General features: G+C 40.6%; 1 protein-coding gene and 1 pseudogene across 26 annotated transcripts in view; one reads left to right on the top strand and one right to left on the bottom strand.

Moving 5' to 3' along the window:
- Positions 1–22,679, top strand: part of ANK2 (ankyrin 2) — a 698,346-nt gene that overhangs the window by 89,631 nt on the left and 586,036 nt on the right. The window lies entirely within an intron of this gene.
- On the bottom strand, positions 17,809–20,112 carry LOC116478222 (eukaryotic translation initiation factor 2 subunit 3-like; annotated as a pseudogene).

A 22,679-nucleotide genomic window follows, 5' to 3' on the forward strand; every position in this document is an offset into this window, starting at 1 on the left:
TTTGCACCAAAGTGGTCAGGAATTGAAGTTTGTCCCTGTGCAAGTTTACTATTAGGTTGGTGCAAAAGCAACTTTTAAATATGTCATCATTCAGTTTGAGTGATCCTGCAACCCTTATTTGTTAGTGCTGTTTTCTGGGAGTGCCGAGCCACTCTCTTGGTGAAGTCCTGGTATATTTTTTAATGTACATCCTATAATATATATGTGGGATAAGTAATTTTTTGGATAATTCTGCTTTTTAAAAAAAAGCCACTTTGGCTGGGCACGGTGGCTCACGCCTGTAATCCCAGCACTTTGGGAGGCCGAGGGGGGCGGATCACAAGGTCAGGAGATCGAGACCATGCTGGCTAACACGGTGAAACCCCGTCTCTACTGAAAAATAGAAAAAATTAGCCAGGCGTGGTGATGGGCGCCTGTAGTCCCAGTTACTTGGGAGGCTGAGGCAGGATAATGGCGTGAACCCGGGAGACAGAGCTTGTAGTGAGCCAAGATCGTGCCACTGCACTCCAGCCTGGGTGACAGAGCGAGACTCCGTCTCTAAAAAAAAAAAAAAAAAAGGCCACTTTATTCTTATTGACAAAAAAGTACATAGATTTCTCATTTTCTTCTTATTTACTTACACAATGATCTCAATTATACAAATGTATGAGAGGGCTCCTCAGATATTATCACTGGATTTAGCACTTTCCTCAAAGTTCTGGAATGTGGAGTACTCTAAATGTTTTATGGACGCATTCACACACATTTTAATTTCAGGACTGTTCAATTGTCTTCTTCCCTTCACCTGAACATATCCTAAAGTAGGAGGGAAATGAAACCTTTATGATAGAGCCTGACATTCTGGTTTCCAAAAACAAGGGGTTTCTTGCAGGGCATCATTATTTCCTTTTTCCAGGAACTCTGCCAGAAGATGGCATTGTGCTCTGAGCCCCCTCCACTGCACTGTCAATAGAAGCCAGTGAGCCAGGTGTGGTGGTTCACACCTGTAATCCTAGCACTTTGGGAGGCCAAGGTGGGCGAATCATCTGAAGTCAGGAGTTCAAGACCAGCTTGGGAAACATGGTGAAATCCTGTCTCTACTAAAAATACAAAAATTAGCCAGGCTGGTGGTGTGTGCTTGTAGTCCCAGTTACTTGGGGGGCTGAGTTGCAGTGAGCTAAGATTGCGCCACTGCACTCCAGCCTGGGTGACAGAGTGAGACTGTGTCTCAAAAAAAAAAAAAGTCAGTGAAAACTCTGCAGCACTGGGAAAGCCCATTATCCTCAGCAAGGCTGATAGGAAATGAATTTGCTTGTGCATCTCCAATCAAGGGCAATGCCATTAAGGTCTGCAAAGCTACAATATCGCAGTCTAAAGATTTTTAAATTCTATTGCTGGCACACCAGTAAGACGCTTTTGTTTCAATTAGACCAAGGGCTGGAAACCTAAGTAACAAAGACACAGTGATTATGGTAGAAAACAGTTATAATTATGAAAGAAACAAGTGAATTCTAATATATGTTGAGTTAGCTGTAGAATGTAGGTAACTCTGTATAGTATAATATTAATTTAATGTATAATATGATTCATATATAGAACAATAGCATATAATTATTGGATTAGTCTGTTCTCACACTGCTATAAAGATACTACCTGAGACTGGGTAATTTATAAAGGAAAGAGATTTAATTGACTCACAGTTCCAAATGGCTGGGGAGGCATCAGGAAACTTACAATCATGGCGGAAGGGGAGAGAGAGCAAGTGTGTGAAGGAGGAACTGTTAGACATGCATAAAACCATCCGATCTCGTGAGAAGTCACTCACTATCATGAGAACACCATGAGGGACACTGCCCCCATGATCCAATCATCTCCCACCAGGTATCTCCCTTGACATGTGGGGATTCTCAGGATTACGACTCAAGATAGGATTTGGGTGAGGACACAAAGCATAACCATATCAATTATATAACTATTTGTTATGCTTTAATGACCATAAATTGAACCATTTTTAATTTTTGATAGTATTTTCTTTTTTAAAAAAATATTATTATTTTTTGAGACAAGGTCTTACTCTCATCATTCAGGCTGGAGTGCAGTGGTGTGATCACAGCTCACCGCAACGTCCACCTCCTGGGCTCAAGTGATTATTGTGCCTCAGCCTACCAAGTAGCTGGGACTGCAGGTGCACATCACCATGCCTGGATAATTTTTCTTAGGGAAAGGGTTTCACCATGTTGCCCAGGCTGGTCTCAAACTCTCAAACTCCTAGGCTCAAGGGATCTCTGCCTGCCACCATACCTAGCTAATTGTTGTATTTTTAGTAGAGACGGGGTTTCACCATGTTGGCCAGGCTGGTTGTGAACTCCAGACCTCAGGTGATCTGCCTGCCTACCTTGGCCTCCCAAAATGCTGGGATTACAGGCATGAGCCACCACACCCAGCTGAAAGGTAAACTTTCCTTATTGAATTTCTGACTTCCGTTTCCACTGTCAGTGGTAACTAATCATGTTTTATATATTCTTTAAGAAAGAAAAAAAGAAAACAAATTGTCTAAAAAACAGAAATAAGCTCATATTCTTCATTATTTTAATATTAATTATTAATAATATGAAAGAGATTGTCAATTGTAAAGCATGGCCTTATTTGCATCCTGATTTTTAAAAATCATAAAAAACACATAGACTCTTTTTTTTAAGGTGCTTATTACATAAGTATGTTCATTTTATAAAAATTCATCAAGCTGTCTACTTATAAATATTGCAACATAAAGTTTACTTATAAGTATTTATGACAGAAGCAACCAATTTTAACAGTGACTATTTTTGATAATATTAAGAAATTGTTAATTTTTAAAGTGTGATAACAGTATTTGGGTTTTTTTATTTTTTTTTATTTTTTGAGACAGAGTCTCACTCTGTTGCCCAGGCTGGAGTGCAGTGGCGTGATCTTGGCTCACTGCAACCTCTACCTCCAGGGTTCAAGTGGTTCTCCTGCCTACGCCTCCCGAGTAGCTGGGACAACAGGTGCATGCCACCATGCCCAGCTAGTTTTTGTATTTTTAGTAGAGACAGGGTTTCACCATATTGGCCAGGCTAGTCTTGAACTCCTGACCTCGTGATCCGCCAGTCTCGGCCTCCCAAAGTGCTGGAATTACAGGCGTGAGCCACCGCACCCAGCCTGGGTTAAGTTTTTAAAAGTCTTTATATTTTAAGATATATATTGAAATGCTTACTGATAAAATCTAAGATTTTCTTCAAAATAATCTCATATGTGTTTCTGGAAAGGGGATGGGAATAGAAGCGAAATGCTGGCCATGATTTGCTAATTGTGAAGGCAAAATGATTTGAGTCATTATACTATTCTCTCTACTTTTGTTTATATTTCATTATACTATTCTCTCTACTTTTGTTTCTATTTACCTTTTTCCATAAGAAATTGAAACATATTTTCATAAAATATTTTCCAACCATACAAACAGTGATGGAATCAAATAGTGCTTACCTATGTGCCAGGCACTCTTTAAGTCCTTTACATATATTAACTTATTTGATCCTTAGTATACCTCTGTGAGATATATATTATTTTTATCCCCATGCTACAGGTGAAGAAACCAGATTAAAGGCTGGGCTCGGTGGCTCACGCCTGTAATCCTAGCACTTTGGGAGGCCGAGATGGGTGGATCACCTGAGGTCAGGAGTTCAAGACCAGTCTGGCCAACATGGTGAAACCCCCATCTCTACCAAAAATACAAAAATTAGCTGGGCATGGCGGCAGGTGCCTGTAATACCAGCTACTCAGAAGGCTGAGGCAGGAGAATCTCTTGAATCTGGGAGGCAGAGGTTGCAGTGAGCTGAGATCGCACCACTGCACTCCAGCCTGGGTGACAAGAGTGAGACTCCATCTCAAAAAAACCCAAAAACAAAAAACCAGAATAAATAGCTTTTCTTTTCTTTTTTCTTTTTGAGACAGAGTTTCACTCTGTTGCCCAGGCTGGAGTGCAGTGGATCGATCTCACCTCACCACAACCCCCATCTCCCAGGTTCAAGTGATTCTCTTCCTTCAGCCTCCCGAGTAGCTGGGACTACAGGCGTGCACCACCATGCCTGGCTAATTTTTGTATTTTTAGTAGAGACGGGGTTTCACTATGTTGGCCACGCTGGTCTTGAGCTCCTGACCTCATGATTTCCCCTGCGTTGGCCTCCCAAAGTGCCGGGATTACAGGAGTGAGCCACCTCGCCTGGCCTAAATAGCTTTCCTAGGGTCAGAGTTAGTTTGTGGAGCCACATGCATTCATGTGAACACGTGTATTCACTTCTTAGCTTAAGAAATAAAACCTATTTAACATAATGGAACACTACTTATATGTTGGGTTGGAACATGAGATTGGTGTTTTTGTATGTCATAAATGCATGAACATTGGCAGTGTCACGTGGTTTAACCCACTATCTCTTTCCAAGTGTATCCTCCATTAACTCTCCAGGTAACAACTCTCATCATTCCCATGCATTTCTTTGAACTTGTACTTCATATGAATGTATACCTAACAATAAATATAATTGTTTCTCATGTTTTTAAATTTCTTGATAGCATATTATTGGCATTTTGGTGACTTGCTTTTTGTCTTCAACTTACGTTATGAAATCTATTTATGTTGATATATTTTTATTTTATTTATTTATTTATTTTTTGAGACAGAGTCTCGCTCTGTCACCCAGGCTGGAATGCAGTGGTGCAATCGGTTCACTGCAAGCTCTGCCTCCCTGGTCCACGCCATTCTCCTGCCTCAGCCTCCCGAGTAGCTGGGACTACAGGCGCCCACCAACACGCCCAGCTAATTTTTTGTATTTTTAGTAGAGACGGGGTTTCACTGTGTTAGCCAGGATGGTCTCGATCTCCTGACCTCGTGATCCACCCGCCTCAGCCTCCCAAAGTGTTGGGATTACAGGCGTGAGCCACTGTGCCTGGCTTATGTTGATATATTTTTAAAACGTATTGTGGTATACTCATACTCTAGCATACTATACAATAGTGAAAATACATGAACTAAAGCTAAACTACGTGCTTAGTATCCATCCATGGTATGAGTAAACTAATTTATGTAACCAGCTACCTACTGATGGACATTTTGGTTGTTTCCAGTCTTTTCTTGTGATAAGCAATGCTTCTACAAATACATATGGCATACTTAAATGAGTATGTTAAAAGCATAAACTCCTATAAACGATGGCAGTTAATATGCTTTTCTTTTTGAGATTAGGTCTCCCTTGCAGTACAGTGGTGCAATCATGGCTCACCACAGCCTCGATCTCCCAGCCTTAATCGATCCTCCCACCTCAGCCTTCCAAGAAATTGGGACTACAGGCACGTGCCACTACGCTGACTAATTTTTTTTTTTTTTTTTTTCAGGCAGAGTCTCGCTCTGTCGCTCAGGCTGGAGTGCAGTGGCGCGATCTGGGCTCACTGCAAGCTCCGCCTCCCAGGTTCACGCCATTCTCCTGCCTCAGCCTCCTACAGGCGTCCGATACCACGCCCGGCTAATTTTTTGTATTTTTAGTAGAGACGGGGTTTCACCATGTTAGCCAGGATGGTCTCGATCCTGACCTCATGATCCACCCGCCTTGGCCTCCCAAAGTGTTGGGATTACAGGCGTGAGCCACCGCGCCCGGCCCAGGCTGGTCTTAAACTCTTGGGCTCAAGCAATCTGCCCACCTTAGCCTCTCCAAGTGCTGGGATTATAGGCATGAGCCACCACTTCTGGCCCTGCACTTTCAATTTAATGGATAAAAATGCAGAGCTAATCATCTTATTTTGCTTTATGAACAGATTGGATTGGATTTTATTTTATCCTTTCTGAAAATTTTCCAAGTGGTGCACACTAATTCTCATGAAAGATTCTCATTTGGTCTTACAGAAAAATATATTTCCTCTTAAGAGCAATTATAAGTGTTGATAGACAAAGCCAACAGTTCTTTGTGGTTGAGCTGGAAAATGTTTACTCAGTTTGATGCTGTGGCCAATGAAATAAAACAAGAGGAAAACACCAGAAGTATGGGAACAGAGGGAGTCTTTAAAATTATAATATATTATAGCAAGTCACTTTAATGTAGCTTCGGTGAAACAGCTGCTTGCTCTAGAGAAAATCCATTTGGAAGGTTCTGTGCTTGCAGGCTGTGAATGCAAATGATGGAAGAGTTTGTACATCTGGGTTGTTGGTGGGAATATTTAACCTTTTTCACTGCTTACTCTTGGTGCTTCTTTTGCTACCTCCCCTTGATCCTTAATATGTGTGCCTCAGTTTGGATTATTAACAACCCTTCCAATGACTCTTAATGAATTGGTGAAGCTCTTGGCAGTAGTGGCTTTTTTTTTTCTTTCTTTCTTGTTATTTATTTATTTATTTTACTTTTTTTTTTTTTTTTTTGAGACGGAGTCTCACTCTGTCGCCCAGGCTGGAGTGCAGTGGCGCGATCTCGGCTCACTGCAAGCTCCGTCTCCTGGGTTCACGCCATTCTCCTGCCTCAGCCTCTCCGAGTAGCTGGGACTACAGGTGCCCGCCACCACGCCCGGCTAATTTTTTGTATTTGTAGTAGAGACGGGGTTTCACCGTGGTCTCGATCTCCTGACCTCATGATCTGCCCGCCTCGGCCTCCCAAAGTGCTGGGATTACAAGCGTGAGCCACTGCGCCTTTATTTTACTTTTTGTTTGTTTGTTTGTTTTTGAGACAGTGTCTTGCTCTGTCTCCCAGGCTGGAGTGCAGTAGCATGATCTTGGCTCACTGCAACCTCTGCCTCCTGGGTTCAAGTGATTCTCCTGCCTCAGCCTCTCGAGTAGCTGAATGACAGACGCCTGCCACCACACCGAGCTAATTTCTGTATTTTTAATAGAGACGAGGTTTCACCATTTTGGTCAGGCTAGTCTCGAACTCCTGACCTCGTGATCCACCCGCCTCGGCCTCCCAAAGTGCTGGATTACAAGCGTGAGCCACTGCACCCGGCCTTTTTGTTTTTTTAAAGAGACAGGATCTTGCTCTGTTGCCCAGGCTGGAGTGTAGTGGGTGCGATCATAGCTCACCGTAACCTTGAACTTCTGAGCTCCAGCAATCCTCCTGCCTCAGCCCCACAAAGTGCTGGGATTAGGTGTGAGCCACTCTGCCAGCCTGGTGTTACTTTTTGTTTTTATGTTTTTGAGACAGTCTCTTGCTTTGTTGCCCAGGCTGGAGTGCAGCAGTGTGATCTTGGCTCACTGCAGCCTCTGCCTCCTGGGTTCCAGCGATTCTCATGCCTCAGCCTCCCGAGTAGCTGAGATTACAGGCATGCACCACCATGCCTGGTGAATTTTTGTATTTTTTTGTAGAGATGGGGTTTTGCCATGTTGGCCAGGCTTGTCTCGAACTCCTGGCCTCAAGTGATCCGGCTACCTCAGCCTCCTAAATTGCTGGGATTATAGGCATGAGCCACCACACCCAGCCTATTTTGAGATGTCCTAGAAACTGTTTATAATGTTGACCAAAACATTTTGCTTTACAAAATCCATCCTTCTACTTCCTGCTGACAGGTTTGATGAAAAAAAAAGTAAAAAAAAAAATAACGAAATTCATCCTTCATTGTGTGTAAAAATATACGGCAATATGAGGTGTGGGTGTAGATCTCCATCATTTTGTGTGTGAAAAAAAGAAAAGATTTAGAAAGCATCAGCTTGTTATATCAACTAACCACCAGAATTTTTTTCTTTTTTTTTTTCTGAGATAGAGTCTTGCTTTGTTGCCCAGGCTGGAGTGCAGTGGCATGATCTTGGCTGACTGCAACCTCTGCCTTCCGGTTTAAGTGATTTTCCTGCCTCAGCCTCCCGAGTAGCTGGGATTACAGGCGTGTGCCACCATGCCCAGCTAATTTTTGTATTTTTACTAGAGATGGGGTTTCACTGTGTTGGCCAGGATGGTCTCAATCTCCTGACCTCCTGCCCACCTCAGCCTCCTAAAGTGTTGGGATTACAGGTGTGAGCCACCGTGCCTGGACGCCACCATGCCTGGACACCACCAGAATTTTTAATGCCTTTGGTCATCTGTGACAAATAAGAGTAAAATCAGACTTTTTTTTTTTTTTTTTTTTTTTTTTGAGATGGAGTCTCACTCTGTCGCGCAGGCTGGAGTGCAGTGGTGCGATCTTGGCTTAGTGCAGCCTCCACCTCCCAGGTTCAAGTGATTCTCATGTCTCAGCCTCCTGAGTAGCTGGGATTACAGACACGTGCCTCCAGGCCTGGCTAATTTTTGTATGTTTAGTAGAGATGGGGATTCGCCATGGTGGCCAGACTGGTCTCCAACTCCTGGCATCAAGTGATCCGCCCACCTTGGCCTCCCAAAGTGCTGGGATTACAGGTGTGAGCCATCACGCCTGGTTAAAATCAAACATTTTTCTTCCTGCTATTCAAGTCACATATATATCTTGCAAATTAATTTATTTCTATTTAATCTGATAGGTACTGTTTTGGTTTAAATTTTGTTAAATATGCAATGGCAAAATTAAAGTAAGATTAGATTAAAAATCACTCGTCAGCCTTTTGGCTAAGTTCAAGCATAGATTAGATAAAAAAGACAAAAATACATAGTTGACCTTCAAAGTTCTTCACATGTAAAGACCTCAAACTGTTTCAAAATTACCTTCTGCTACTCCCCTTGATAAATCCTCTATTCAGGGTAGACTTGTGTATTACTTGTTCTTAAAATATGTTACATCAGGCTTTTTTGTTTGCAAGGAAGAGATTCACTCAGATGATTTTAAGATAAAGGGGTTTATTGTAAATACCCAGGACCCAGGCTTTGTTTTCTGGTGTCTTCTTAGGGGGTTGCTGTCTTCCTTTCTCCCTCTCATCAATCCTCTCTGCATTCTCTACTATAAATTCTGGAGGGAGATAGTCTGGACTAATTTCCATTGCCCCAGTAGGAAAAGTCCTTTGAGTAAGTCCACTCCATGGGTCAAGACCCAGGCTGTGGAGAAGCTGCCCTTGGGTCAGGCCCACTCTGTTCCAATCAGTGGCCACTTCTGTGTAAAGAATGAGTAGCACCACTGTCATGGGTAGGCAGTTCAGTTGGAAGGGGGGCACTTTCTGTGTGACCCTGGGATTGTCATATCCAGACCATGTCTGGAGCATCTCACCTCTCTGCATTTGCTGGCACCTCTCCTTTTTGTCCATAGAGTGTTCTCCATGAATTTACACATATTCTGAACTTAGCTGAAATCTTAATGGGTTAGGCAAAGCCTGTCTCAAATGCCAGTCTCCTGACATCCTCCACGTATGGTCATTATATGATCATTAATGATTAGTGAGTCATTACAGAGGACACATATTATGTACTACCCAATATATTTTAAAAATTATTAATATTATATATTTCATCATCTCAAATACAGCATAAACTCTCTGAGGGCAGGAACCATATTTTGTGTATTTTTATTTCCCTCAAAGTGTTGAGGACATGGATTCTATGTAATAGATTATGGTTTGGTGCCTTCCGCCATCTTAAAAAAAATCACATTTGCTTCTAAGGAAAAAGTAATGTACACTTATTTGCAAGAAAACAATACTCTCATAAAGAAGTTGTTGTGCATGGAGGGTGCCCTTATACAATTATTATACTGTGGTAAAATGGAAAGTTCAGTAAGGACTCAAAAAGGGATTTGAGGGAAAAATCCCCAAGTCTTAGATGAGCTGAAGCCTGAGGTTCTCAGCTTACTAGGAAATCCTTAAGCATTAGAAAACTGGAAATAAAGGTAGCTGGGAGAAAGCCATCCTGAATAGGAAGATCAAAATGAAGGTTTAGCTAAAGTGGTACCTGATGACTAGTTTGTTAGAAATTCTTAGAGGGAAAAGGCCGGGCACAGTGGCTCACGCCTGTAATCCCAGCAGTTTGGGAGGCCGAGGTGGGCGGATCACCTGAGGTTGGGAGTTCGAGACCAGCCTGACTAACATGGAGAAACCTCATCTCTACTAAAAATACAAAATTAGTCGGGCGTGGTGGTGCGTGCCTGTAATCCCAGCTTCTCGGGGGGCTGAGGCAGGAGAATTGCTTGAACCCGGGAGGCGGAGGTTGTGGTGAGCCGAGATCGTGCCATTGCACTCCAGCCTGGGCAACAAGAGCAAAACTCCGTCTCAAAAAAAAAAAAAAAAAAAAAAAGAAATTCTTAGAGGAAGAGCGCAGAGGACACCATCTAAATCAGCAGATCACATGGCTACCAGGGCCAAAGTTTTGATTTGAGACCAAGGAGGTAGAGAAAGGCCTTGGAAAAAAAGACTTTTTTAACAGGCTGTAGGAGCACAAAAATAAGCATACTCATATTTATTAACTTAGAATTGAGTTTATTATGGAGAGGAGAAGAAACATGGGCTAATAAGGACAATAGTGACCATTGATGGCTTTAAATCAGTGATTTAAAGATGGCCAGTGATTTCCCTTAGGGATATGTAGTATATATCCTCAAGTTCCTATATATTCTAGTAAATCTGTGCCCTTGATCTCTGTGTTAGGGACCAAGTAGTTGGAATTGGAGAAGGTATGCTGCTAGAGAGGAAGGAAGAATAAGGGATGGGAAAGAACATGAAACAAAAGGTGGAAGACTTGAAGGCAAAACCTCTCTCTGTTTGCATCAGAGAAATGTGAAACTAAACCAAAACGAAATATCACCTTATATCTGTTAGGATGGCTACTATTAAAATAAAAACAAAACCAAAAACATACACACCAGAAAATAACCAGTGTTGGTGAGAATGTGGAGAAATTGGAACTCTTGTTGGTGGGATTGTAAAAGGGAGCAACCACTGCTTTTTTGGAAGCAGCATTAGAGAGTTATCCAAGATGGTGATAGCAAAGGATTCACTGAGGAGCTCCCCAGGTACCAAAGGATTAGATTTCATTTCTTCTATATGGTAGAGATAGCTTGCTATAGTGGACTACATAGTTTATCATTGTAGAAAAAAGAGAGTAAATAAGAGAAGACTGATTTAGACATTTTTGGAAATAAGAAAGGTGATAAAATATTAAATTAACTTCTACTTACAAGAAGGAATTAATGGATTCTTTGTTTATTAAAATGACCACTAGTCAATAAAAGTAATCTGTGCTTGATAATGTACTAATTTGTCTTCATGAAATTTCAGGGCTCCAACCAATTAATCTTGAAGTCTACCTTGTTGATTTCTGAGCCTGATGACCAGATTTCTAGCAGAGTGAGGGGACTCACAGAAGGTCTTTCTTTCTAGTCAGGGGCCCCATTAACTTTTCTTTTCTTTTTTCTTTTCTTTTTTTTTTTTTTGAGATGGAATTTTGCTCTGTCGCCCAGGCTGGAGTGCAGTGGCATGATTGTGGCTCACTGCAACCTCTGCCTCCTGGGTTCAAGCAATTTCTCTGGCCTCAGCTTCCCAAGTAGCTGGGATTACATGTGCCTGCCACCATGCCGGCTAATTTTTGTATTTTCAGTACAGATAGGGTTTTACCATGTTGCTCAGGCTGGTCTCGAACTCCTGGACTAAGCGATCCACCCACCTCAGCCTCCCAAAGTGCTGGGATTACAGGCACGAGCCATCACACCCTGCCCAACTGTTCCTTTCTTAAGGGGTTTCAAAGGTGGGGAGAAATAAAACGTAGCTTTTCTTCTGGGAAATATTACATGAGGACTATTTCAGTAAAGTATAATGTCCCTGTATCATTCAGTCTTACAGAGTATTTGAGCAGTCTTTCTAGCTCCCAATTTTAAAGAGGGTTTTGAGAAATTTGAGCACTTGTCTAAGAAAGACAGTGCTCAAAGGATGTGGGAAGAATTGTGAAAATATCTGCATCTCTTTATTTGAAGAAAAATTCTATTGACAAGTTTATTTCATATGGCTTCAGAAGGCAGAAGTTGGATTACTGGGTGGAGGCAGCAGGGAGTAGATATCTACTTAAAATAAGAACTTTCTAACATATGAGAGTGGAATTGGACACCTTGTGAAGCAGGGAGGACCCTGTGCTTGGAGTCTTTAAGCAGAAGCTGGTGAGCCACCTGTCAGGAGTATTGTAGAGGGGATTCCCACAGTAGGAGAGGATTGCCCAGATGACCTCAAAGTTTTCTTGAGTCTGAAGGAGCAAGGTAAAGCTGTAGATTTTTGAGCAGCATATATAGGGGTACATATTCGTAAAAAGGTTTCACCTTTTTCTAGGAGCATCTTAGGAACCAAGATCACAAATGTTGGAAAATCAATGTGGAGGTAAAGAAAGCCTCTTACTTCTTCTTCCTCTTTTTTTTTTTTTCTTAAGACGGAGTCTCGCTCTGTTGCCCAGGCTGGAGTGCAGTGGTGCGATCTCGGCTCACTGCAAGCTCCGCCTCCCGAGTTCACGCCATTCTCCTTCTTCAGCCTCCTGAGTAGCTGGGACTACAGGCGCCCGCCACCACGCCCAGCTAATTTTTTTTGTATTTTTAGTAGAGATGGGGTTTCACCGTGTTAGCCAGGATGGTCTCGATCTCCTGACCTTGTGATCCGCCCACCTTGGCCTCCCAAAGTACTGGGATTACAGGCGTGAGCCACCGCGCCCAGCCTAGCCTCTTACTTCTAAAGCAGCCTATACTTTGTTAGATAAAAGAAGTAAAAATATTAAAATCTACTTAGATAGAATTCCCACATCTTTATGAGTAACAGAAATAAAGGGAATATATGTATATTGGTTCTTTAAAAGACAAGTTCCTAATAACATTACAGATAGATTGTATGTTAGTAGATGCTGGTAACTACTTTTACAGAACATAAACCACATTTTGTTCTTCAACACATTCTTTCTTTTTTTTTGAGATGGAGTTTTGCTCTTGTTGCCCAGGCTGGAGTGCAATGGTGTGATCTCAGCTCACTGCAACCTCCGCCTCCTGAGTTCAAGTGATTTTCCTGCCTCAGCCTCCCGAGTAGTTGGGATTGCAGGCATGCGCCACCACACCTGGGTAATTTTGTGTTTTTAGTAGAGACAGGGTTACTCCATGTTGATCAGGCTGGTCTCGAACTCCCGACCTCAGGCTATCCGCCCGCCTCAGCCTCCCAAAGTGCTGGGATTGCAGGCGTGAACCACTGTGCCCTGCGACAATACATCCTTATATTTAGTTCCTTTTTTAGTAGGCACTGATGTAAATTTTGCATCAGATATCAGAATTGGACCTAGTGACAACTAAACATCTGAAGGATTTGAAAGCATTCTTACTGTACAAGTAGTATTGCCATGGAATTTGAATCCTTTTAGTGTTGAAAAGGATCCACAGTCTACAATGATCAGCATTGTTGATAACTGTAAAATGGTTACTAGGGAAGGATGGTTTTCATTTTAGGTGCTTGGTGTTTACTGTGGGTCTCATAAAAATAAATATTTTATGCTAACTATAGCAGAAAAATATTTTGTCTGATACAAGGTTTATGAGAAACTAATTTCATCTGATACAAGATATGTAAGAAATATAGAGATGCTACACATTCTATAATTTTCCATCTTCCCTGCTTAGTTGAATTACTACTATTTTAGAAACATGGAAAAACATGGACCCCAAAGAAAGGAGAGGGATAGAAAAATTTTGCCCTATTATAAAGGAAGATGTGAATTTTATTTGCATGGTATGCTATTTCTGTTATTGTTTTATTATAAAGCTGAAACATGCTCATTATAGCATCTTTTGGAAATGAGTGCATTATTTTTAAACCTCCCATCTGCTACCTCAAAACTACATTTCTTTTTTCTTTTTTGGATAATATAAACTTACAATTCCTTTTGATCTGAAATTTTAAAATAAAACCAGAAGAATGTGGTTTACTTCAAGGAGAATTTCAATTTATACTACTAAAAACTTATAGGTATTAAAAATGCAAGAAAAACTTAAAATTAAATTTTGAGATCTTGTGATGCTGTTTGTTAAATCATTTTGTCAAAGAAATTAAAACAAGTTGTAAATAAGTAAAGTTAAGGTTTTTAAAAGCACTGACTTGACCATTATTAGATTGCTACATGCACCTATGCATGTAACAGAATTGCACATGTACCCCATAAATTGGTACGAATAAAAAAAAAGGCAAATCTAAACATGCTTCTTTAAGAAATTAAGGTTTTAATGTGAAATTAGTTATATGAAAGGCCAGAATAATATTTATATTTTTCAGAGAATTTAATGATACTAAGGCATATTAGTTATCAAATAATAATTTAGAAAAATAATAAGAGAAGTAGATTTTATCATTGTTATTTAGTCTGAAAACCCCTGTTAATAATTTTGTCTCATTATGTCATTACATACTAACAATTAGATAGGAATTATTTTATATTTTGGTTTATCATATTACTGAATAACCAAATGATAGAAACTTAAAGACTGAAATGTACTAAGAGATGATTTTGTTATATACTATCCTTCATGAATGAGAAAACTAAAGTTCAGATAGAAATAAAATAATTTTCTTTTCTTTCTTTCTTTTTTTTTTTTTTGAGACAGGTTCTTACTCTGTCACCCAGGCTGGAATGCAGTGGTGCGGTCTGGACTCACTGCAACCTTTGCTTCCAAGGTTCAAATGATTCCTGCACCTCAGCCTCCCGAGTAGCTGGGACCACAGGCACGTGCCACCACGCCTGGCTATTTTTATTGGTAGAGATGGGGTTTCACCATGTTGTCCAGGATCTGGAACTCCTGAACTCAAGTGATCTACCTGCCTCGGCCTCCCAAAGTGCTGGGATTACAGGCGTGAGCCACCGCGCCCAGCCAATAATTTTCTCCATTGAGTAACAAGCAGCTCCTCAGCACCCCATAATCATATTTTATTTGGTTTATAGAGTAACTAATTGTTGACTTTACCCTCATCCAGTGTGTCGGAAGACATTTTACAATGCAAACACAGAACTCTGAAGTGCTTTTGTGACAATGTGAATTTCAATTTAAGATAAGCTATAAAAGATTATGAAAATCCTTTGGAAAGTTTTCATGCGGTTAATAGTTTATTTGCACAGATTTCTAATTTGGATGTCTTATAAAATTTGTTGATGTGTATTAAGATTTTATTTGTAAGGATTTGATGTCCTTAAAGTAGTATTTTGATAGACAAGTCTTCTTGTTTGGAAGAAGAATCAGATCATTTGTTGGGAGATAGTTGATTAAGTGATTAATAGAAGCAGAGTATGTAGTTATCTTATTTGTTTATTGCTTTGTCTATTCCTAGCTAATAAAGTAAAATAATCCCATGACAAACTTGGAAAAGCAATTTAGGTATGATTAAGTCAACAAGGTCTAGTTTGTTTGTAGCAAAGTACAATGTGTAAGCCTAAATTTATGCTTAGTGATTTTCAGGCATCAAGTTTAATTTCTTTCGTCTGTATGAGTTGGTCGCTCTGTTTTCTTTTTTGAGCCAAGGGAGGTACTGAATGCAGAGATAAAGAAGCACTTTCTTCTGCCATTCCCCCTTCTCTCCCTCCTCCCCAAACTATTTTAACAGAGAATCAATATTAAGTGCTTTCATCAAAGAATAAACTTGCTGCCAGCAGTCTCATTTGAATGCCAACATAAAAGTTTGGCTATAGATTTTTGATTTTAGGGTAACACAGCTTTTTCCAGGAGGAGGCAGTGACAGAAATGGACTCTAGGCAACTGTGAGCATAATAGAATAGAATGAGCCTGGGCTATAGAGTCAGAGAATAACTAGATTTGTCTCCTAGTCCAAAGATGATAACATGTTTGTTATGAAAATCAAATGAGGTAATGAATGTCAAGCAACAACAGCAGTATCTGGTACATGCTGCATAATTTTTAATTTTCTCTCTCTCCTCTACAAATCTAATTTGACTTCTTTTGGATTCCTTTGGTTACTAAACTTTGCAATAATAGAAGTAGGGACAGAGAGCACTGGGCAATCCCAGAAGCCATCTTATCTGTGGATGTTATTTTCCAATAAATGTAGAAGAGAGATTGAGATTACCACTCTCCACTGTGCCCCATCCCTAACACCCACTCTAACTGCAGTGTAAATCCAATTAAACTAGATTCCTTGGAGATTCATGTTTGGATATATTACTCAGAGACTTGACATGATGATAACTAGCCCTTCATTCCAGGGAAAGGTAACCCAAGAGTGGCCCCAATTGCTCACAGAGTCTCAGTGCTCAGGTAAAGTGTATAAATATTTCTCGCAATGAAAGATGAACAAGACCTACAGACCTTAAAGTTACATAAATGTCAAGATCCAGGTACAGGATTAGAAAGGAGAACTAGATAATTTTTTTTTTTTTTTTTCCCAAGATGGAGTCTCGCTCTGTCACTCAGGCTGGAGTACAGTGGTGCGATCTCGGCCCACTGCAACCTCTGCCTCCTGGGTTCAAGTGATTCTCCTGCCTCAGCCTCCTGAGTAGCTGGGATTACAGGCGCCTGCCACCGTGCCTGGCTAATTTTTGTTTTTTTAGTAGAAATGGGGTTTCACAATGTTGGCCAGGCTGGTCTCGAGCTCCTGACCTCGTGATCCACCTGCCTCAGCCTCCCAAAGTGCTGGGATTACAGGCATGAGCCACTGTGCCCAGACTTTTTATTTATTTATTTTTTTTGAGACAGGTTCTCACTCTGTTGCTCAGGCTGGAGTGCAGTGGTGTGATCATGGCTCACTGTATCCTCAACCTCCCCAGCTCAGGCGATCTTTCCATCTCAGACTCTGGGAGTAGCTGGGACTATAGGTGTACACCACCATGCCCAGCTAATTTTTGTATTTTTTGTAGAGATGGAGTTTCACCATGTTGGCCAGGCTGGTCTCCAACTCCTGGACTCAAGTGGTCCACCTGCCTCAGCCTCCCAAAGTTCTGGAATTGCAAGCATGAGCCACAGCACCTAGCTGAGATGAATTTAAAAAAAAATTGTGATGAAATATACGTATCGTGGCTGGGTGTGGTGGCTCACACCTGTAATCCTAGCACTTTGGGAGGCTGAGGTGGGCAAATCACCTGAGGTTGGGAGTTCAAGATCGGCCTGACCAACATGGAGAAACTCCGTCTCTACTAAAAATACAGAATTAGCCAGGTGCGGTGGTGCATGCCTCTAATCCCAGCTACTCGGGAGGCTGAGGCAGGAGAATTGCTTGAAGCCAGGAGGTGGAGCTTGTGGTGAACTGAGATTGTGTCATTGCACTCCAGCTTGGGCAACAAGAGCGAAACTCCGTCTCAAAAAATATATATATATACACACACATATATACACACATACACACACACACACACACACACACACACATACATATTGTAAAACTTACCTTTTTAACTAGTAAATTTTTTTTAACTTAAATAGAGATGGGTTCTCACCATGTTTTTCAGGCTGGTCTCGAACTTCTGGCCTCAAGCGATCCTCTCACTTTGGCCTCCCAAAGTTCTAGGACTACAGACATGAGCCACCACGTCTGGCCACCTTCTTTTTTTTTCTTTTCTTTTTTAAAATAAAAACTTTATTTCAAATAGGTCCAGTGGTATGTGTGATACAACAAAGACCTGTTGTAACAAGCAGTTTCATTTCAAGTTTCATTTGTACTTCATTTGCATTGAAGTACAAATCTGAAAGTGTTTAACAATGATCAATGTCTGCTGAAATGTATATTAAATTGATCAACATACCATTTTTGACATTATTATATATCCAACTCTTTAAGTAGAAGAAGTTAAATTTTCATCACAAAAAGTGAGGATCACCTGACAGTTTCTACAAAGGTAATGAGCTGTGAAATGTATTCCCTCATTTGGCTTTGAAAATACACCCCCAGTTTACTAAGAGAAATTCTGACTTTGCCTAACTGTGTTATTTAACTGTAATTCTTCACTTGTCGTCTACTGTTGGCTTCATGGCCACTCCTCTTCCTATCTGATCCCAACAAATTAAATGCTAATGTTTCTCAACTCTTCTGCTAAGGGCAATTTTTTCTCCTACTTTTGTGCACACAGGATTAGTGAGAACTATTTTACCCAAATCATCTTTTACTGCACTCTCTTCTTCCTGTAGACAGAGATCCTATGTTTACTATGATAACTTCATTCATGGACAGCTTTTGTACTTTTCCTGCTTTTTTGCCTTCTTCTATACATACACCTAGAAGCTGTCTAAGCAGTAAATAGGACATTTCTGGTCCTGTGATGATCTTAGGTACAGCTCCAACTGCACCAAGCACCTGCCCTGCCATTCTATGAACTTTGGGTAAATTTTTGTTGCAACTCCGATAAGACTCCCTGGAGCAGTGTACTGAGGATCATTGTGTTCTGCAAAAAGTGATACAAGTGTGGAAATGGTTGTTTTACAGTGAGTTTTCCTTCACTATTTTTGGGAACAATACCAAGTCTGACTCCTGTCTCCTGGACCACCTTTAATACACCTTTTTAAATACTGCCACCAGTTGTACTCCCTGGTAATATCATCAATATCACAGCCAGGTTTGTTAACTTCAAAGGACCTAATAACAATAAGTTGGGGTTCTGAAGTAAAGTCTCTTGGAGGTACTGAAATTTTCTTTACTATATACTCACGGACAACTTCAGGATTGTATTTTAGCTTAGCAGAAATGAAAATAATAGGAGGCTCTTCTGCTACTCTACTTTATATTAATACAATTAAAGGATCTGTTCATACTGTTCTTTAGCCTGACTTTCTTTTACCAAATTAATTTTATTTTACAGAATGAAAGTATGTTTCAGCTTCATAATATCTATGGCAGCCAGGTGTTCAGAGAAGTCTGAGGTTGAGGACAAGATTCATTGCCGGCTATCAACAGAAGGGTCACATCCATCACTGCTGTACCGTTCAACAAAGTAGCCATCAAAATATCATGGCAGGACAGTCAACCAAGGAAACATGTCTGACTAGTTCAAAGTTTCCTTTGGTCCCTGGAATGTCTATAGGAAACTCATCAAGGTGTACTACTTCCACAGAATCTGTAACATTCTGGCCGAGGAAACTTGAGTCATCAAGTTTATAAATCTTGGCATTTAGTGTGTCCAAACTGGATAGTAATATTTCTTTACAGTTCATTTTTGAACCTGACAGTGTGCATGACAGAAATAGTTTTTACAATTATGGATTTTCTTTTTTTTTTGAGACGGAGTTTCTCTCTTGTTGCCCAGGATGGAGTGCAATGGCATGATGTCAGCTCACCGCAAACTCCGCCTCCCGGGTTCAAGCGATTCTCCTGCCTCAGCTTCCTGAGTAGCTGGGATTACAGGCATGCACCACCATCCCGGCTAATTTTGTACTTTTAGTAGAGATGGGGTTTCTCCATGTTGGTCAGGCTGGTCTTGAACTCCCAACCTCAGGTGATCCTCCCGCCTTGGCCTCCCAAAGTGCTGGGATTACAGGAGTGAGCCACCGCGCCCGGCCCACCTTTTTTTTTTTTTTTTTTTTGTAAATAATGACTAAAATGTGTAAAGCAGTAGATTAATCCTTAATAACATGAATTCTGATGTACAACACATAACCTGTCTCAGTTCCTCGCCTAGGATTCACTCACATTGAAGGTTCTTGTTGAAAGAATGAACAAGAATCCACACACCACATGTAAAATTAACTACCTATAGAAAATAATCTAGGAAGCAATATAACACAGCTTATTCATCCATCCATTCATTGGGTCAATGAAATGGAGTATATGCCATGCACGATGTTAATTATTAGGAGTTCAAATTTCAGCAAAATGTGGAATCAAGTCAAATGTGGTTCCTTCTCTCCAAGAGCTCATATTCTGGCCTCTCTCGAGGGAGGAAGGCTGAGTCAGCAGGATATGATAGACCAATTAAAGTATCCTTTAAAAACATCTAACCCTTCCCCTCTTCAGACTACATTTTTTCAATCCACATTATGATTAACAATGCTACCGTATTCTAGTTTTGCCAATATGCATTTTGTTTTACAAATTAGTATATGTACATAGTATATATACTAGTATAGTGAGATATAGTACAAATCTAGCGTGTGTGTGTGTGTATGATATATTTATATCTCACAGGAATTTACTTCATATAATTCAGGCCCTCTGGAGTTCTGGGAGTGAAATAAGTCCTAATAGCTGTAAGGTATTCATTGCATGTAATGAACTAACTTCTCTCTGCGTCTAGAATGGTACCAGTTATTTGCCATCGTTGGGAGAATTGAGAAATAGTCACTCAATTTTTTGTGCTCTGTGTTCAGATGAAGAACCCCTTTTGAGAAAGTCAGGCTCACTGGCTTTTCTTTTCTTTTTTGAGATGGAGTTTCACTCTTGTTCCCCAGGCTGGAGTGCAGGCGCAATCTTGGCTCACTGCAACCTCCGCATCCCAGGTTCAAGTGATTCTCCTGTCTCAGCCTCCAGAGTAGCTGGGATTACAGGCGCCCGCCAACGCAGCCAGCTAATTTTTTGTATTTTTAGTAGAGACGGGTTTCACCATGTTGGCCAGGCTGGTCTCAAACTCCTGACCTCAGGTAATCCACCCACCCCAGCCTCCCAAAGTGCTGGGATCACAGACAGGAGCCACCGCACCTGGCCGGCTTTTCATTTTTAAATGAAGTAATAAAATTGAGCTTCTGAACCTGCAAAGCTGAGAACTATTCATTGCACTATGGTAATGACAGAATTATGTAGGACACCAAGGTAGTCAGTTAACTCTACAGTGACATTACTGCTTCTGCCTTCTGTGTGAATTCAGAATGAGGAGGGCATATATTGGCAACTGAATCATAGTCTGATTTCCTTCCTGTAGAGGTGGGGAGAATGGGCTTATTTTTTGTGTGTGTGGGATTTATGTGTCTTAAATGCAAATTGTTCCTCAATAGTCAACAAAATGCTGTAAAAATCATGCTGTCATTTTGTTCATTATAGTGAAGACATGCACTGAACTGCCTTCCTGGAGGTAAATGTATACATAGTGCCTTGCTCCTGAGGATCTGCATTACTCTTTGTACTTACTTAAGAACTATTTATTGAGATCCTACCATGTCCTTATTACTGTGCTTTGTCCTGATAATACAAAGGTGAACTGATCCTGTGGTCTAGTGGTGGTGGGAGACAGATGAACAGGCAATTATAATTGCTAAGTGTTAATAAATGACAGAGAAGGCACAGGATGCTGTGGTTACACAAAAAGAGACTCCTAACTTAGGCTAAGGGGATTAGGGCAAGGCTTCCTGGAGGAGCTGATAACTAAGTTAAACCTGTGAATTGAATGGGAGTCAGCTAAGTAAAGAGAAAGAAAAGTCTTTCTTGGAAAAAACAGTACATAGAGAGTTCTAGCATGGGTAAGCATGCAAACTAAGGAAAATAAAAAAAGATGAGTGTGGTTTGAGATCAGATTGTGAGGGTAAGAGATGAAGCAGAGAGATAGCAGGCACACTCTCAACTAGGATATTATAAACCCTCTTCAGGATTCTATTCAGAGAGCAATGAAGATCCATTAAAGCACTTGAAGAAAGGTGTATCATAATGAAATTTATGTTCTGGAAAGATAACTCTAGCTGTGGTACAGAGTATGATTAAGGGGAGGGTGAGGTGAAGGTCTGGGAGACCATTCACGATTTTTTTTTTTTTGCAATAATTCAGTAATGAGAAAAATTTATAAATTTGTGTGATATTTTGCAGGATCTGGTGACTTTTGTTGTTATAGGATGTGGGGGAAAAGGGTCACTTCCTGGTTTCTGGTTTGGGCCACTAGGTGAGATGGAGAAACAGGAGGAGTGGCAGGTTTCTTGAGGAAGATGACAAGTTCAATTTTAGGTGGTTTAGATTTGAGGTATTTGTGCAACGACTGAGGAGGCTTTCAGGCTGGGAAGTTTAGAGGGAGATTGGAGGACGCTGTTGTTCATATTTGAATTGCTGCTCTTCTTGCCAATCCTCCTTTAGGATGCCTCTGTGCAATTAAGAATTAATGAATTAGAGATATTTCCTGTGGAATTGGATCCAAAAAGTACAAAAGGAAGGAGCATGCAGCTTGCTGCTTCTTGGGAGCATAACCGGCTGAGGGTGCACTGTTTTATCATTTTCCACCAGCAGCATAATGCTTGCTCCTTCCCATTCATTTCAATATATGTATTTATATTTTAAATACGCAAATTTACATGTTCACAGATAAAGTCCTTGATGTATCTGTTGATGTGCTTATCTCTGGGAAGTGGGATTAGGTGGAGGAGAGGGGCATTACTACTTTATATAACCTTATATTGCTATGCTTTTTTTGCACAAAGCAACTTACTTTTATGAAAAAAATTAAAATTATTAAGTAAATAATTGAGTAGAAATTTTGAGCAAATTGGGTTGAAAAAAATACTTGAAGTGACAGGCAATGTAGACTTTTTTTGAAGAGCAATATAGACAATATAGGAGTTAAAACAAAAACAAAAACAATACGCCTCAAACTATATGGGGCAATCTTCCTGCCCATGATTCCTCCCGAGGTGATACGTTAGGAATCGTGTGCAAATGATTTTTGTCATCCAGTTGCTACTTCTTATTTATTCTTCTGTAGCAATCATCCAACATTACATCTCTTATCAAGACTGATGCTCAACTGGTACTCACCGGTAGGCTGCAGTGGTTATTTATAGCCTGTGTCTGTTCTGATTGGTCTGATTACTGGCTGTTATTTTAACTGCTGCTTTAGTGATTTATATTCTCTGACACCACTGATTTAGGAAGCCTGTCCTGACATCTGCCTCTTCCTTGATCTCCTTTCAAG

The sequence above is a fragment of the Hylobates moloch genome, unplaced genomic scaffold (assembly GCF_009828535.3).
Source record: "Hylobates moloch isolate HMO894 unplaced genomic scaffold, HMol_V3 SCAFFOLD_3, whole genome shotgun sequence".
NCBI lineage: Eukaryota > Metazoa > Chordata > Mammalia > Primates > Hylobatidae > Hylobates > Hylobates moloch.